We start from the raw sequence: 19,218 nt of genomic DNA, 5'->3' as shown, positions 1-19,218 counted from the left end.
ACAGCCAATCTCTTTAATTGTGGCTGCATCACAAATTATATACCCCATTAAAGTTAAACAAATATTACTGGATACCCTACCAGTTTAAAATTTAATTTCTGTTGGTGCTTAAAATCAATGCCATTTATCAGGAGAATACAAAATACCCAAGAGTAAAGATATTTTAAAGTCCTTTAAAATTCTCAGCTTTATGTTCTCAAAATATTACATGAGCTGCCACATCATCACTTTTAATTATTAATACAATTAACAAGGGGTGATTTAAACAAGAATTTACCAAGTATGTTAAAATGTGTATTAAAAAGTATATTAAAATATGAGATATATATATAAATATTGATATATGTTGATGCATATTGTGTTTATAGATAATCAAATTATATGTTATACACACACACACAAACACACACACACACACGTTAGCTTGAGAAACACTGGGTTGAAAAAAACTGGACTTTAAGAACCCCCTAATGCTGAGGATCACCTAAATCTCCGAGAGAGATATAGTATACAGCATTTTCCAACTTCATTTGACCCAGGATACTCATTTTTTTTTCTTTTTGCATATAGCATTTCCTAGAATTGCTGCTTCCAAGAACATAAATTGGATTTGCGGATTTAAATAAAAATCCAAAGGCCTTAAAACACTGGATTAATAATTCTCCAATTTTCAAGCATCTCATTAATCTTCAAATTCTTCAGTTTTGCCTTGTTTGTGTTTAAAATTAAACACAAAACAAAGAGAGTATTAGAGTGGTGTAAATCCTACTCAAAATGATGCATTTCTAATATGTAATATATATATATCACCATTCTTCTGGGGGCATTTTCTCTAACCCTAGTCTTTTTATTTTGCCTCTTGTAAATACTGGGGGCTGGGGCTATAATGGATTATACTCCACTGCTTTTTTCTCCATTTTTTTCTTTTGCTACACATGATCAGTTCTTGAGATGGGAAAGTGTAGAAGTAATGTTACACTTTTGCTCTCTACAATCTATAGAAATTGCCCTATCAGAGGCACTTTTCTCTTCCCAAGGCTATTCATGGGTAGTACTTCTTGGAGAGATTTCCCAAGAATTGGAAAAGCAGTGGCAGGAAAGGTCACAGGCACTCAGCAAAGAGCAAAGATTTAGGGAGCCAAAAGCCTTAGTGGGGATGAGCATGAAAGGACGAAAAAAAGAGAAAGAGAAAAAATGCTAGCATCGGATCACAGGTAAATTGCCTACAAACTGCAAATGCACCTGTTCACAGGTATACAGTAGTCCCCCATCATCCACGGGAATACAGTCTAAGATCCTTACTGGATGGCTGAAACCATAGACAGTACTGAACCCTCGGTCTACTGTGTTTTTTCCTATACATACACACCTATGATAAAGTTCAGTTTATAAAGCAGTCACAGTAAGAGATTAACAATAATAACTAATAATAAAATAGAACAGGTGTGCCTGGTTTTGGCTCAGGTCCTCATCTTAGAGTCATGGGATTGAGCCCCACACTGTTTGCTTAAGAGTCTCTCCCTCTCCCTCTCCCACTCATTCTCTCTCTAAAATAAAATAAATCTTAAAAAAATAATAAAATAGAACAATTATAACAATGTATGGTAATAAGTTATGTAAATTTAGTCTCTCTCAAACTATCTCTTATTGTACTGTACTCATGCTTCTTCTTGTGATGATTTGGGACAATAAAATGCCTGCATGAGGAGATGAAGTGAGGTGAGTGACACAGGTTTGAGACACAGTGATAGGCTATGACTGAGTGACCTTCTCACCACTGGTCAGAAGGAGAGCATCTGCTCCCCAATCTCGGTTGACCACGGAATAATTAAAATTGAGGAAAGTTAAACCAAGCATAAGGAGGGACTACTGCCAAAGACTTGAGTCTAGATCTTTGTTCTTCTGGGGGTTTGGGACCGCCTATCATCCATTAGTATGGAATTTATTAGAGGTCTTCATAAAAATTCCAACTCTTTTCTCTTTTCAGGCATGTGGCAGGATTGTATTCCTCACCCAACTGAAGTTAGGCATGACCACATGTCATGCTTTGGCCAGGGAACACAGGTCACTTCCAGGTGAAAGTGACAATGTTGGAGAAGGGCTGGCAGCCAACCCTCAGTAGATAATTTGCATGAGTGGGAAGGAAACCTTGGGTTTTATAAGCCACTGAGATTTAGGGGTTGTTTGTTACCTCAGGAAACCACATGTAGTATATCTGGAGCACTTCCTATGTCTGCATCTTAGTTTTATTGTATATAAAAGAAAATAACATATGTCTCTTACCTACCAAATAGTATAAAACATTGGATGCGGTTTAGAAGAGAATTGTTACACTTATATGAAGTGTTAAAAACAACATCTTTTCATGAGTAAATATGTTGCTACAAATGGGTAGCAATGAACAGTCTAGGACTAGGAAGTTCATATGTATTAGAAGATAGATTTCATTCAAAATTAATCTCCATTCTTAATACAATTAGCATCTGTGTTCTTGAACTATGATTAACTCAGTGAATTCATCCTTTCAGCACTCATAAACTTATGTGCTACTATATTACATAGGAATGAGGTACAAACAGTAAAATGAGACTAAAAAAGAAAAATAGTAAAAATAGCTATTGCCCTCTTTAGAATACATGAAGCTTTACAAAGCTTTCGTGACTCAGGCTGTCCCTGAGTCATCTTCACGCCATATTCATCTTGTAAGAATGCAAAGTCCAACTTTATTTATGCAAATAAATGTACTTATATTTTATATTAAGATACAACACAGTCTCCTATGTGATAAAAAGACATGTTCCTCATAACTTTTTTTTTTAATAATTTGTTTAGGTCTCTTTAAACGATTCTATAAGAGAACATCTGCTAAATAATAGATTTTAAAAAAATTAAAATAACCCCAAGACTCCTCAAACTCAGCATTCTAAAAGGAAAATACTAATTGTTGAAGAAAGGCAAAGTGACTTTTTAACAAGTATGGAGATTAGCACAAATAAATTAAGAATATAAATCAGAAAATAGTATAAAGGAATTTGTTTTAACATGACATACTCCAGAGTCAGTGTCCAGTGAAGGGGACTAGATGAATAATTTCTTAATCCAGCCACAGTTAAGTTACAAGTTAGGAGCTTGATAGAGATTTATTGAATTCATAAAACAAATTACCTCAGTTACTTGAAAGCTGTGATTTAAAATCAACCAATTTTCAAGAGTTAGTCTTAATTTGTTTTTTTACTGATGAGGCAAAAATGAAAATATGATATTTTCATATTTTGTTATAGAGAAATCTGGGTTCTCATCTAGATATTGACTTTGAACATTGATTAGATTCAAAGATTTTTATTTAAAATAATATTTATTTATTTATTTATTTATTTATTTATTTATTTTAAAACATTTTCTGACTCCATCCATATTAGGGCTTTTTCCTTTGTGGAGGTAGGAAAGCCCTGTATAAGAAAAAATATCAACCAAGTTTCTTATTTTTCTAAATCTCAGGTGTTGGCATGTCAAAAACATATAATAAATGTGTGACAAATTTACAAATGATCTGAGGAATATGAAATTAGTTGAACATCCTGAGAGTAATAAGCTGTATTTCCTTTCTTTCTGGTTCCCACCAACTATATTCAATTTTTAATAATTAAATGCAGTGTTGTTGTTATTGTTTAAATTCAGCATAGCAAAATGAGATTAACATTTAAATCCTTAAAGTTTTCAAATGAAAATTTTCAGCCACCTTTAAATTTAGGGTCACAATGTCATATCACATAGGCAATCAACTGCTTCCCTTCTAGCACCACACTGTGATCTGAAAAACAATCCAGTGTTTTCCGATGTTCAGATTCAGGCTGTGTGCAGTGAGATTATTTTGATCTAGTTGTGTCAGGTTGACTTTTTCCATTGTGTTACCCAGCAGTGTGGGCTAGATTTGTTGAAACATGTCAGTTTTCCAACTCTGTGACTTTCCTTGTTATTGTGAATCTCTCTGACAATATACAGGTAATTTATACTTAAACTTCCTATGATCTCTGTCTTCATCACAATGATGTTATAGAGTCTCATTTGCCAAAAATGGAAAGAGATGGACTCCTCCCCACAAAATAGCAATAACCAAACAAATACATGCATTTTTAACTGACTCTACTTGATATAGAGGAGAATTAATGATCATGATTCCAGAAAAAGAATCTAAGGTCAAAAGAATAATGATGCTTAGAATGAAAAAGAATAAAATGAATAAGGAATTGTTGAGAAAAAACTTCCTCATAATAGTTGTCTGTTCATTTCCTTAAACTTAAACTGACTGGTTTCTATGTGTCAGTTACTGAGAATACAAAAATGAGCAAGATGCAGTCCCTGCCATCAGAGGTTCCCAGAATAGTGGGTGAGCTATATAAGTAAAGAAAATTCAGGGAAGGTGACTTACGAGGTCAACCTTGAAGAAGTAGGATTTATCCACAAAGGAGATGAATAATGGGTATTCGGGGTGGGGGTGGGGCAGGTAGGTAGACTAGCACAGAGATATAAGAGTGTATGGAATATTCTGGAGGCAGAAATTATGCGCAATTAAAGTATTGGTGATAACCAGTGAAGTAGTGGAGATGGTGTTAGACAAATAGGTTGAAGCTTTGTGATAGGGCCTTTAAGACATACTAAGGAATTTATTTTGAAGAGAATGGTGAGCTACTAGGGATTTTTAAGTAAAGGGTCAATCCATTCGTGTCTATGAGTTTGAGAAGATAGGTGTGTTGGTCCCAGGGTGGGAGATGTGTTGGGGAGTAGACCCTAGAGGCAGGAGAACAACTGGGAGACCATAGGAATACCCAAGTGAGATGATGAAGAACTGAAATAGAGCAGTTGCAAAGAGAATGGAAAGGAAGGAATGTATTTAAGATAATTTTTAAAATGTGGAGATACTTGGATAAAGGCCAAGAGAAAGTGAGAGGAGTCAAGGTCAACAGCTGTCAGTGATGGTGGTGGGGTGGATTAGAGAGACTGAAGAGATGACTAAGGAAAGGGGCAGCTAGGGACAAATAAAAGGACTGTTAAGTATTGTTGACAGCTTAGATAAGGTTGGGAAACATGAATCCTCCATGCATTTGCAAATTTCTCCAAAAGGCCACAACTCAAACTAAAAATCAGAAAAACTACCCCAAATCATCAATGATGTTAGCAGACTGCCTAACACCTTCTCTAGCACGAGTATATTAAAAAAATGACTATACAAGTAGTAGGGCGAATTTACTTTTCTGGTAACAGTAATGAAATAATTTGGACTGACACTCTCACTAACTAAAGATTTTTAAAATATTGAAACAGCAAAGAGCTACTAAGAGGGTGAGGTTTTGACACACAGAAATTTGGAAGACCAGAACTCAAGAGAGGCAGCTTATCTTTGAAAGCTTGGGCCTTTGGGCATATGAGTATAGGGAACAAAATTCTGTGAAACCAGCTGCACTTTGGGTAGCCTTATGGGTTTTGTGGGAATGTCAAAGCCCACGGTGCTCAGGTGAGGGCATGAATAAACTAACACAAGTTTAACTTGGGAATCTCAAAAGGCCATATCTTCCTTCAGGGTAGGAGTGAACCCCCCCAAAAACAATTCCTCACACAGATTTGCAGCCTTGTTTCTTACACAGGGGTCATTTAGGAAACTTGGGTGTTGCACTTTGACAAAGAAAATTCTGGTCTGATATTGCCCACAGGTGCCTGCCATAAGCAAACCAAAGTCCCCTCTGGAGGAAAACATCATCACCACTAGGTCTCAATTTATTCTTACAAGTGATTTTTAAAATACATTTCCAACAGATAGTCAAAGATATCTAAGCAACCAAGAAAAGAAGACACCATGAGTAAAACTGGCAGTCAAATCTAGTAACGCTTGAGATATTAGAATTAGCAGACATATATTATAAAACTACATGTACTATATTCAAAAAAATAAAGTCCAAGCTTGACAAATTTCAGCAGGGGACTAGAAACTATGAGTGACATGATAGCAGTAGAGAAATATTCGTCCTTCTTGTCAACACTATTTGACCTCATGGTTTAAAATTCTTACATTTTTTAGAATTTAAAATTTTGTGCTCTTTTTTGGTTTTCTTTTGACACACTGAAAACAAAAACAAAACCCCATACTGAAAAGCCTGATATAATTTTATTTATATGTATAATTCAATCAGAAATATATTGGTTGAGTAAGTCACCTGGAAGTGTGTTTGTGTGTGTTCACATGTATATGGTGAGCGCATATATGCTTGCACTCACAAATTTCTTGGAAACACCTACGATTTGTGCCAGGCTCACTCCTATCAACAGATCAGGACTTAGCTGGGTGAAGCAAGGGGAACAGGAGTCAATGTCACTGGGGAAAATTTACAAAGGTACCATCCGCTTGTAGAGAAATGAAGTGAAAATTCACAGCAACTTTCTGGAAGATAGGTTTTGACTGCAAGAAAAAAAGGGTACTGAGCAGTGATATTCATCAGGGGTCCGGACGGATAAGGAAGACTGGAAGGGGAGAGGTAAAGGGGGCAGAGAAAGGAGGGTGGGGACGTCAAAACTGAGCCCTGCCAACTTCACATTTGGTTTCGGTCTTGCTAGATCATTTTGTAGTTGTAAAATCAAGTGACTCTCTCCATACAATGCTCATTTTTCATTTTAGAAGCATAACACAGCGTATTATTTATTCTTATCAAAACTGAAAGATCCGTGTTAAGTCATTCATTGTTTGTACTTCATGTAGCCGACTTAGTTCATTAGAATCTGGTCTATTTGACAGAGCAAAACCCAGCCAGTTCCATTTAACAACTGTTCAGCCCCGCACTGTAATAAGAACGTCAGCAGATTTATTTTCCCCATATAAAGTAGAATTTCCAATTCACACCATGTCCTCTGTGACTATTATGGACAGTATTTACTCAGAAGGAATGCTGTGCAAGTTTGGGAAAGCTGTCTCTAAGAGCAGAGCTGATAGGTCATTCGACAAAATAAGAAACAAAACCTATACATGGTCAAAACATGAAGAGAACTGAAGTTTGTCATTCTTTCTTTTAAAGAAAAAAGTTTGAAATCCTTAAAACACAGCATGGTAATAGCAAATAAGACAACTCTCCCTCCTCCACTCTCAAGCTTCACATAATCAGAACGCCTCCATTCACTTAGCAAATATCAGCTTTTTGGAGGAAGGCAACCTGCTTGGAATTAATGAGGCAACATCAAAAAATAACTTCTATTAATAAATTGTTCTCTTCAATGGAAAACTGCCTATTTTTTTTCTCATTAAAAAAAACAGATTATCTTATAAAGGCTCCTTATACACTTCATCCCACCTTTAGACCATCTCTTTTTCCCTTCTTTTATTTATTTTCCTTTTTCATTTTTTAAATTAGGAAGGGTCACTGTGCCATGCAAGGAAATCCCTCCATCTCACAATAAGACAGTTGCAACCAATGGCATCGAAAACCCAGTGACATTCAGTGGGTGTAGTGACATAGAACCACTGACATTGTAATTCAATAATGGCAGCGTGTTTAAGGAATTAAGGGAGGAAAATGTAAGGCTAATAAAGCAAAACTGAAGTGATAGACATGCAAAGTAAATTTCAAAACTAAGCTGAAACACTCTCTTTCTGCCGCATAACTTGTAAAATGCCAAATATCTCAAGAAAGGTAAGAAAGTTACAGTACTGGAAAATCTTCATGATCATTTTTTCATTTACACGGATACAAAGAAAAATTCAACGTTAACCTTCCCAGAGAAGCGATGCGCCTTAAAGCCAATCTTTTCACTTACCCTAGAGCTCCTAAATCCTTTTCGTTCCAGGACATCCAGACCATACATGAATTCTTAGCACAGTCACTTGAAAACCAACTTTGGCCAAATTGTTAATTACTACAGAGATCATAACAGAACTCTCTCAAATTCTAGGGAGCGATAGGAGTTTAAAATCCAGCTTCTAGATCCTGGTGTATACTGTGTCTATCTTTAACTTGAAAATGATTTGGTTTCACATTCCATTGAAGTCCCACTGGCAGATGCCTTTGGTAAGCTCACCAATGGCAGGCTTTCAAACGCCCTCCCTCCACCCGCCTCCTTCCTCTGACTGAGCTTCCGCTGCTGCTCCATCTAATGCCCATTTACTCCGCTGTCTTTTTACCTGTCTCTGTGTGGGTAAAAGGAGATGCTTTCATTGATGGCTATTACGGAAACACTTGGAAACTTCAGCTCAGCCTGAGGACTCACTGTGCTTTCCCCCCTGCCGTCCGCTCCCTGCTTCTTACTGCCAGAAACCAACTGACTTCCAAACTTGGCTGTCTGAAAAAGAATGTTCTCTGATTGGCATTCCTGGAAGCAGAAGGCAAGGCAGCTCAAGTTTTGTTCTGTTGCTCTGCAGGAAAAACTTCCCCAGGTACACATAATATGAACAAGTAAGTTTCCTGGATTTTTTTCTTAACTTCAAGGAGAATGGAGCGATTATTTGGGGGCATTACAGATATCTTTGATGTCACACAGCATTTAAGTTTTAATATTCACATATAATTTTACCCAAAATGGCTACACATGCAGTAAAAAAGTGAAATGGCAAATCTTGTGTTAAAAGTTGAATTTCCTTATTAGTCAATGAGCTGGGACCCCACTGGGGGAAGAAACAGTCATGCTGCCTGCTTGACAGTATTCTGGAGCGCAGCTGTTCAATTCCGCGGCTTTTCTGTGAGAGAAAACCTTGTTCATAAGAATTGTGGAAAAACTGATTTCAATTATCCTATATTTTATATTGCAGACAGCAGGAGAAGAGGGTGCAAAAAACACTTCTATCTCCCTGTCAAGTCTTCTTTTCCAGGACTGTCTTGCAAACTGGTGAGGATTACACACACACACACCCAGACACACACACACACATACACACAGACACACACACAAACACACACATACACACACAGACACACCCACAAACACACACATACATAGACACACACACATACACACAAACACACATACACACATGTGTGAACAAACAAAAACTGAGTGAATGGAAATGAGAAAAAGATACATTTCCTCAAACAGGATCAGACAAGGATTAATAACATACAGTCCCTTCAAATCACTACTCATAAACTTGTGTTTAATATTTACGTAGTGGCCACTGGGGCCAAAAGTTTTGCTGTTGCAGCAAATAACTTACCTCTCCATGTTTAAAAGAGTGAATTTATTGTATGCCATTTTATGGACCAGACAACTTCTTGAAAGGCCCGAGAAAGTGTTTATCATTTCAGCAATCAGACAAACCACAACCCCAGGCATTTTGGCTTTCCAAATTTCATCTGGCTGTGGCTGCCAACTCTGGGCAACTGTCAGCTGGCTGGGCTCAGGGTAGTGGTGTGGCCGCAGCTGCTCCCTGCAACTTGTACACACATCTCAGAAATATTCAACAGCAAAAGGCTGACTCCAAAAAGAAGGCTTTCACTTTGTTTGTTTGTGGTTGGTTTAACATTTTCTCTTCCAGGTGGTTTTGTACCACATCTGAACAAGACCGTTAGGAAACCACGAGGGAACACTTGATTAACTGGCAGTATGTTACTAATTTACTTTGGTGATATTCTGATGCCCAATATCGATTGGCATCCTACCAGCTTGCTCACTCCTTAACCCGTTACTAGATGTCCTTTAAAAAAAATTCAAAGAAGTTGGTAGAGGAGGAAGAAACTTTCCTTATTCTTGTTCCCAAAGTTGATGGTCTTAGGGACATTCAAGCTATGTGCAGTGCTGATAGATAGGCATATCCAGATTCCTTCATAAATAAATAGAAAAGAATAATCACTCACCAGGGAGCACATGTCCCTGTCCCTGTGTGTCTTCTTCCCTCTATCAAAACAATCCTCCCCAAGGCTAATGGATGGTGTCAAAACACACGTGAACTAGAGCAAGAGGATGGGGTTGGTGGTAGGCCATCTGGTTCACATTGAGCCATGCGATTCGCCCCTGTCGTATCTCTGAGTGAACACTAGCATGTGACTGATGCTCAAGAAATATTTTTTGAAACTGAAGAACTGTTTATGTAAAAGTATATATTTTAACTTCTGGAAAATTGTTATATATTGGCTCGCTGTATATCTATCTTAATGGTTTGGGGAAAAAATTTTCTCTTTTCAAGCCATTAACCAAAAGATTATATGGAAGTTATATTAGGTACTGAGTCCCTTTACTGAAGAAAAAAAAATCATAAATTTTGTGTCTGCGTGAGCGATTAGTTCTAAATACCAACATGGAAAATACTGCTAAGATCATTCCTGTTGAGCTTGCTGGCTTCTAAGAAAAATAGAGGAAAAAAGGAAATGTTAGGTCCTTCTAATATTTCATATTAGCTAGTGAATTGTAATCATTTTCTTTTTGAATTGTTACTAGCCATTCCTTATAGTGTAACATTTATCAATCAGATATCTCCTTGGGTTACCAACTTTATCTCCCCTTATGTTTTCATCTGTGGCAATCATGGGAATTCTAGAACAGTCTGCATTAGTCCAACCTCAAGGTTGAGTGAGCACAATGGGAATTTTTTTTCTTCTTTTCTTTCCCCCTAACCTTCACAAGGTAATTGATAAGATTTACAATTGTTAGACTTCGGTCTTTATCTTGAGTAAATGTTATTTTTCTCTTTCATAAGCACTAACATGAGAGTTAGGATTTGATCAGAAAAATAGCTTCCAGGGCTTGCTTCCAAAGAAAACTGGGCATGTAACAGGCAAATCAAATACCCTTGATTTATCATGAACAAGCAGTTAATCTGTGCTCCATTCTCCAGAAATGGTCTGTATTAGCACAGTTCTGTGGATGGCAAATGCTGGTAGCAGGCTCCATACAGGGGTGAGTAAGGTGTTCAAACTCAGATTTATGGTTGATCTGTAAGACATCCATGTGTATGAAAAATCTGGTCATTGAAAATCAAGTGGTCCCTGTTATTTTTTCCTTACTGACATCCTTAAGAGACTAGCATAGGTAATATTCTCAGGAGGATGGTTTTGCAGATGATTTTTTGGTCTTTTGCATATAATATATTTAAAAATAGATATATACTACTTGCTAAATGTTGAATATTTGTGTCCCCCCCAAAAAAAATCCATATATTGAAACATAATCTGCAATGTGATGGCATTAGTAAGTGGGGTCTTTGGAAGTTGATTAGGTCCTGAGGGTGGTACCCTCATTAATGGGATTAGTGCCCTTCAAGCAAGACCTCCAGAGAGCTCCTTTGTCCCTTATACCACGTGAGAACACAGCAAAAAGGTGGCCCTCTGTGAACTGGGAATTAGGCCCTCACCTACTGAATTTGTTAGTGTCTTGATATTGGACTTCCAGCTTTCAGACTGTGAGAAATAAGTTCCTGTTGTTTATAAGTCACCCAGTCAATGGTATATTGTTATAGCAGCCTGAATGGACTAAGACACCATACAAAAATACATTTTTTGGGTGGGGGGAGTGGTGAATAGTTCCCCCCCGCCAAGGAACAATTAATAAATCCAAACTGCAGTTCTTTGAAAGCAATTAAAATAGACACTGCCCAGGAAAAAACAGAAAACTATACGTTAAAAAACATCAAAAAATGGAGGCTCTAACAACAGATATGGAAGGGATTCAAAACAGCAGTATGTTATGTATAATGTTATTAAATGCCATTCAATTTAAAAATTGGATGAAATGGGCACTCATTTTGAATACATATGGTATGAAAATAGCCCTAATTATGGAAAGGGCCATATGTATAAATATACTAATGATAGCATCCTATTTGGTAGAGCAACTGGGAACAATGATACTTTTGATGACAACAGAAGGACATGGGCTAACGCTTAGGTTAAAAATCATGGCATATAAACGTACATGCACCATGATTTTCTACTATGTTAGAACTTCTGTAGGCATTAGAAGGAAAGGTAAAGACTAGCAGGAATCCTATAGAAATGATTTCTGGGTACACACACACACACACACACACACACACACACACACACACAAAATATTCAAACTAGAATAATTGCAGCTTTTCCTCATTCTCATTCTCCTTCTGGCCTTTGAAGAGGCATCTCTATTTCTCTTCTCTGGGTCTGTAGAATGGCAGGTGGATTGTTTGGAGGGGGAATGGAAGGGGAATGAGGAGGCTCTTCAATGTGGAAAGAGACACAGATGAAGCTGAAGGGGGCTTACGTTAATTTTAAGAGGGTATGGGGGGAAAATATCCAAAGAAAAGAGTGATCTTAAAGGAACCAGTGAGAACAAAGGAAGGGAGCAGGGAATAGAACCTGGTGCACTAGAAGCAGGTGCCAGACTGTAAGCCGGACTAGGGAGCAGCTACTTTGATGAGGTAGACGGAGGAGAGCAAAGTTTAGAGGGTAGGTTTAGGATGTCTGGCCTTAGGACATCTGGCTTTGTATTTTGTGATTTCTTCTCATGAAACACCTAAGTTAGGTCTTTACTTTTCAAGATCTGGTAGTGTGAAATTTGTGTGTCTTTTGGACATGTCATGACATGGACATGGATCTTAAATCTACAGATATATTTGGTTACATAAACTTTTTTTTTTTTTTAGGACACAAAGTTCACTTTAAATATTTTCTGGGGGGAAAGGACACCACACTTCTAAGTCAATGCTAATTGTTTTGTTGTATTATTGTGGTTGCTAAAATTGTTTTCTTTGGAATGGGTAAGAAATCATCCCATCCTTTTCTAAATAAACTTTTTTGATCAGTTTCCTCTACTTGTATTTCGTTTCCTGTATCTCTCTCTGTTCCCAGGATGGGTATCTATCACAGTCTCCTGAGACGAGCTCTATATGTAAAGTGACCAACTATCCCAATTTTACTGAAACAGGGATTTCCTAGTATGCAGGATTTTCAGTGCTAAAACCAGGAAAATCCCCAGCAAACCAGGATGAGTTCATCATTCTATTTTTGTAATCTGGAATTTTTTATGTTGTATGTATGCTTTTGACAAAGATAAGACTTTTTATTCATGAAGAGGTGTTTGGCCCAAGTAGACAGATACTCCAAAAACATGGATTTCTTTTGCCTTTACACCTGGCAGCCATACAACCTGGGACAGGTCAAACTCCAAGGGCTACTATTTCCTCATCTTTACAATGAGAATAATAATACGTATTTCAGAGTTGTTACCAACCTCAAATGAGATATGCATGTAAAATATGTAGAATATATAAGATATATAAAATGAATAAGTCTGTATTATATGTTTTCCTTATATAAAATTATGTGTAGTTATTTTTCAAAGATACTTTTAGTTATGTTAGATTGAGGAATAATGGAAATCCACAGATGAGGTACAACAACACTTCACACTGTGTATATGGGGTGGGGAGGGGGAGAGATAGATACTGGTTGACTGAGGGAATAGCTTTCTTAGTAGTATCTGTTTCAGGATATGATTTTTCCTTAAATTAAATTCACCAAGATAAGGACGTTTTGTTTTTGGGAGGCTCGATAGCCCAGGAAACAACCAATACTCCATGTTTACAAAAGATTATCTTCTGTGTTAAAAATAAAGATTTTATTGAAGGGGGGAAAATCGGAGGGGGAGATGGACCATGAGAGATTATGGACTCTGAGAAACAAACTGAGGGTTCTAGAGGGATGGGGTGGGGGATGGGTTAGCCTGGTGATGGGTATTAAAGAGGGCACGGATTGAATGGAGCACTGGGTGTTATACACAAACAATGAATCATGGAACACTACATTAAAAACTAATAATGTAATGTATGGTGATTAACATAACATAATAAAATAAAATTAAACTGTCAAAAAATATTTTATTTGTATCTTTTTCTTTAAGGTTAGGGTAGGGGTATTTTTCTTTTGAGGGGCCAAAATCAACCCTAATTAGAGTGCAATCATTTTTTTTAAATGCAACTTTGATCTTCTATATTCTTTTTTTAAACACTATTTTATTTATTTATTTGAAAGAGAGAGAGAGGGAAAGCACAGAGGGAGAGTGAGAGGGAGAAGCAGATTCCCCACTGAGCAGAGAGCCCGACATGGGACTTGATCCCAGGACCCTGGGATCATGACCTGAGCTGAAGGCAGATGCTTAACCAACTGAGCCACCCAGGAGCCCTTAGAGTACAATCATAAACATATCCTTCCCTAGACAAAACTAGAATGTCCAAAGTCATCCTTGGGATAGAAAGATACCCCTACTGTAGCACTTATTTGAACTCTGGCAACGTATGTCATACTTGATGCCTCTAAGGAAGTGAGGGTACAATTTGGTTTGGGAGCGAAACAAGCATGTACTTAATATCATTTCAAACCTGTGCAAAATTTCATAATCATAAGTCTGGCCCATATTTGAAACACTAACAAACTGGTTCTACTCCAAGCTTCTTGAGATTTATCAAGAGTTAGAAATGGGACAATTCTGTTTTGTGCAGTAAAAGGAAATGACAAGGGATAGGGAGACTGGATCAAGTCTGATAGTTATTATATTCAGCTTATTTGTCTGGGAGCAGTTTTTTCTCCAGATATGCACATGGCTAATCAGTGCTTTTCAAACTTGTTTGTTGTTGGTGGTGGTGTTTTCTATGGAACCCTTTGTTCAAAGGAATTAGTTCACGGGAAACTTAACAATGACAAGGCAGAGCGCTCCTTTAGCAGAGACTCATGTGGGAGGCTGACCCAGCTCCCTCTTCTGTAAAGCAGTCCCTGCAGAAACATCCATGAACCTGGGAAGCACAGCTTGAAAGCCACTGAGCTCTAGTACTTATTGCATTCAGTTTTTTTAAATGTAACTTTCATATATTTAAAAAAATTCGTGCACATATTTTTAAAAGCCATGTAGATTGATAGAGCTTAAAAGAATGTCCCATCCCATCCCTACCCCTTCCCATCTGTAAATCCCAGAGGCAACCACTTTCAACTCTTAACTGTTAATTATGACAATCACTCCATATTCCTAAATGATACTCGATACTCTCATATGCTTTTTAAATTTTTTCCAATGTTGATATTATCTATTGGTCTCCTACTAAATTCTTATCTTTAGTTCTTTTTTTAAAATTTTTTTTCTATTATTATGTTATGTTAATGACCATACATTACATCATTAGTTTTTGATGTAGTGTTCCATGATTCATTGTTAGTGTATAACACCCAGTGCTCTATGCAGAATGTGCCCTCTTTAATACCACTTCCTCCAGCAGGTGTGCTTTTAATCTCTCTCTCCCTCCCTGCCTCCCTCTTTCTCATTCACACACACAGACACACACACACACACACACACACACACACTTTCCTTTCCTTAATCCTTCCAATTTAGATACAAAACAATTCTAGGTGAAGCACTAATCAGTGTTTACATTACCTTGGCTATGCATGTATTGTTCACATGTAAACCACATGGGATTTATGACTCCATTTCCTTTCCTTTACTCAGTTGTTTTTTCTCTGACATTGGTAGTTGTGTCATATTTTTGTGTGCTTAACTTTTATTTGCCCATCATTACATTTTTTTCAAACTCCTCATTAAATATGTAACATTCCTCTTCATATACACAATTATGGCAACTGTATTTTTTAGGGCCCAGCCCCACCCTGAGGTCCTTACTGTGGCAACAGCACTCCTGAGCTGCCATCCTGGGACTGCCCCTTGAAGCTTCCTGAGAAAGACACTTAGGGCAAATAAATTTTTGGAGAACTTGAATGCTTGAAAATATCTTTATTCTTTCTTCCACTTATTGCTAACTTGACTAGATACAGAATTCATTGTTTAGAAATACATTTCCTCCAGAAATCTCAAGGAATTTCTTCACTGTCTTTTAGTTTTCAAGAGGTCATTCTGTTCCTGATCCATTTATTATTTCTTCTTTTTTTTAAAGATTTATTTATTTATTTAGAGAGAGAGAGAGAAAGAGAATGAGCAAGGAGGGGCAGAAGGATCAGGAGAGAGAATCTCAAGCCGACTCCAAGCTGAGCATGGAGCCTGACACAGGGGAACTCGATCTCTACCCTGAGATCATGACCTCAGCTGAAACCTAGAGTTGGTCGCTTAACTGACTGTGCCACCAACACACCCTTATTATTTCTTCTTTATCCCTGGTGTTCTAATATCTCATGACAGTAAACTTTGGTGTGGGACTCCCCTCCCCACCCCAAATGATTGTGTTTGCAGCTCGAGGGATTATACTCATATCTTCTAATTCTGGGAAAATTTTATTATATTTCTTAAGTGATTTCTGAACTCTATTTCCTCTGTTATCTTATTCTGAAACTAAACTCCTTTTAGTGGGATGTTGGACCCCTTAAACCGAGTCTCTAATTTTATTATCTGTTCTCTTCCACAATCTTCCTGTCACCTCCTCTCTGGAGTAATACCACATCTCTCTTTTGTTGAATATTCTATTTCTGCTAACATGTTTAATTTCTAAGAATTCTATTTGTCTCTAATCATTCCTTTTTAAAAACACCATGTTTTGGTTCATGGACACAATTTCTTTTCGAGTATCTATGAGAATATGCATTTTTTAAGCTTTCATTTCTTCCCTGCAGTCTTTGTTTCCTTCAATTTCTTATTTGTTTGCTTTGGTCTCTTTTATGTTAGAAACCTTCCACCATATCTGGTATTCCCTAGTTATCTGCTTACACAATGTATTATGAGTGTTAGGATGTTAATGTAAGGGGATTAGACAAAGTTGAGCCTTTAATGAAACACGGTCAAGGGTAACTAGATTTCTCCCCACCTAGGTAGTCAGATCTTCCAGAGAAGCCCCTCTTCCAGTGTGCTATCTGGGAGGGACAAGCCGGTTGTCAGCATCCTGGAGCAAAGCTAGGTAAGAAGGTTTGAAAGGGAGGTGAGTTTATTACTATTGACCATGCAGATTTCGACTTAATCTAACAGATTTTAGTATTACACCTGACCCCCACCTGCCACTCTTTCCAAGATTGCTGGGTTTATAGCCTCTGTAGTTAAGTCACTCCAGAGAATAAGGCACCCCACCTCTTGTCTCCTGCAGGGATGGAGGAAGGGTAGCTGCCAGGCTGCACATGTTGCAGAAGGGATTTGGGAGTCCAGCTGTTAAGAATCTTAACCAAGTCCTGTTTTCAGCTCCACATCTCACCCCTAGCTTCTGCGATCCTGTTTGCCTTCACTCCTTGTGCTTACCCAGGTTCTCTAGGGAGTTCCCATTTGCATCTTGTTGGCCTCTCCTCTACAGGCACCTGGGTTTCCACATCTCTGCTCAGCTAAATCAAGTACCACTTAATCCATTCCCTTGCCATTTTCCAAAACATATGTCAACAGCTCTCTGCTGTTCTATGCTCTCCCATTTTCTTTATTCCGGTTAGTATCTTTTGTTTACTGTCAGTATAGGGTGGCTTTGGGAGGGAGAGGGTGAAATTAAGTATGTATTCCATCCGCCATTTCAACTGCAATTCTCTGTCTTCACTCTTCAGCACTGCTTTAAAAAGGGAACAAATTCTCCAACCTCTCTGAAGTGATCCTAACAAATTCGCACTGGTGTGTGTATGTGGGGGGAAGCAACAGTGCTAAATGAAATATACATTGCTAAAATGAAAACTAAATTCCACCAAAGTATACAATTATCTACATCAGAAATGGTGAAGTATAAGATTTAATTGAAATAAAGTTATCTTTTTATTCTAACATAGGTTGTGGTCTCTTACATTAATACTTTCATCATATATCTGTGGAATTAAATATAGGAACATACAAATTATAAATAATTCCTTCATATGCAAAAACTATTATCTTAAAAAGTGAAAATAAATTTTGTTTGTAACTGAAGTTCTGCTTAAACTACCAATTAAACCATAGCCCAGCCAGGACAAGAAACTTATCTTAAAATGATATCAGGATTCATTTTGTGTTTGCTTTTGGTTGGAAGGCAATGTAAAATCTAACAGTGATGTCATTTCTCTGTTGAGTTGTCATAGACATTCTCATATGAGTCAAATTTGTGTATTTTGTTATTTGAGGCAATCTCTGTCTTGAATCATTCTATGCACTAGTTTTGCTCCTTATAATATGGCCATCTAGAGACATTAGCCTTCTAGAAGATATATTGTAGCCTGTTTCTTTTAGAGTATCCCATCAATATTGAAGCTACCTTCTATTCTTAGAGAGGAGATATATACATTCTATTATCTCTACAGCTATAAGAGTTGGCCCTAGGAAAAGAGTCAAAGGTCATCCTTAGCATCCTTTATTTGCCTTCCACATTTGCCCTCTCTCTATGAAGTTTTCCCACCTATCTCCAAAACACTATGTTATCATCAGTACTGCCTTTAAACCTAGCCAAGAGATGGGGGAAGGCCCTGCCCTGGGTCTCACACTACAGAAGTCCTTGCAGCTCAAGTCCTTCTCTGTCTGTGTCTTTCCCCACAGATCTATGAGTTAGAAGAAGAATGAGTGATCCCCTTCTACAGAGTGCTTTGGGTGCTTTGGACCCAGCAGTTCTCTGCCAAGAGACCTTGAGACTGCTTCCAGGTCTGTCTTTTCAAGGTGGACCTGCCTCTGGTATGCATGCCTTAAATACTTAGGAATGGTGGAAGGATGATTTTTTTGTGGGGAGGTGGATGCAGTGGGTATGAAATAACCCACCAAAGAGTTGAAAACCCAAAGAAACCTGGATAAATTAACTTCCAAAATGGGATTAACCTTTCCTTGGATAGAAGAATTCTATAGTTTTTATCACTCCTAGGGACACAGTGAGAAGAGGAGCACCCTCAGCCCCTAGGAGGAAGTTGAGGATAGTGGAAGAATAACCAGCCCAACTGTTAACAAACTTTTAACAGCTACAAGTGGGCTGGTATCATAGATTAGAATTTTGAGGCAGCCCAACCATAGAATCTGTATTTGCCTGACAACTATTTCCTGTAGGCTTTCACTGAGTGTTTGGGGGTAGTTGAGACAGGCTAGGGCAGGGCAGGAGAGCTGACAAAGATCTACTTTGTCAAAAAAATCTTCATTCCATTCACTGCAGCAGCTCTCCAATGGCTGGAGGTCAGGGCAACATGGTGGAGAGAGAAGTCTTTAGATCTGGACAGTTGGGGAATGGAGTGTGAAAGAGGGAGAGATTTCCTGTGGTTCATAAATGTCGGCTGTTAGACTAGGCATGAAGACATCTCTGGAGCATTTCCAAGTTCAGTCTAGCTAAAGGGAAAGTCCTATTTCCTCCCCCGATACATCCAAAGT

General features: G+C 37.8%; 1 protein-coding gene and 1 long non-coding RNA gene across 34 annotated transcripts in view; one reads left to right on the top strand and one right to left on the bottom strand.

Annotated features, from left to right (window-relative positions):
• The window catches only part of DTNA (dystrobrevin alpha), a 340,156-nt gene that overhangs the window by 234,966 nt on the left and 85,972 nt on the right, over positions 1-19,218 (bottom strand). For 10 of the 32 annotated variants that reach the window (XM_027575989.2, XM_027575996.2, XM_027575988.2 and 7 more), the window contains exon 1: positions 7,798-8,104. The exons of 2 other annotated variants lie outside the window; for them this stretch is intronic. The gene's annotated coding sequence lies outside the window, so the exon portion shown is untranslated. Of the gene's footprint in view, positions 1-7,797; positions 8,106-8,161; positions 8,255-19,218 lie in introns of those variants that run through there. 20 more of the 32 variants (XM_027576002.2, XM_027576006.2, XM_027576003.2 and 17 more) reach the window with 10 other exon arrangements.
• LOC113912594 overlaps positions 8,302-19,218 on the top strand; it is a 33,145-nt gene continuing 22,228 nt past the window's right edge. Inside the window, exons 1-2 of one of the 2 annotated variants that reach the window (XR_003516896.2) lie at positions 8,305-8,432; positions 18,409-18,540. This is a non-coding gene — a long non-coding RNA (uncharacterized LOC113912594). Of the gene's footprint in view, positions 8,433-18,408; positions 18,541-19,218 lie in introns of both variants that reach the window. The other variant, XR_003516897.2, reaches the window with a different exon arrangement.

The sequence above is a fragment of the Zalophus californianus genome, chromosome 14 (assembly GCF_009762305.2).
Source record: "Zalophus californianus isolate mZalCal1 chromosome 14, mZalCal1.pri.v2, whole genome shotgun sequence".
Lineage (NCBI taxonomy): Eukaryota > Metazoa > Chordata > Mammalia > Carnivora > Otariidae > Zalophus > Zalophus californianus.
This window is presented reverse-complemented; position numbering and strand designations above follow the sequence as displayed.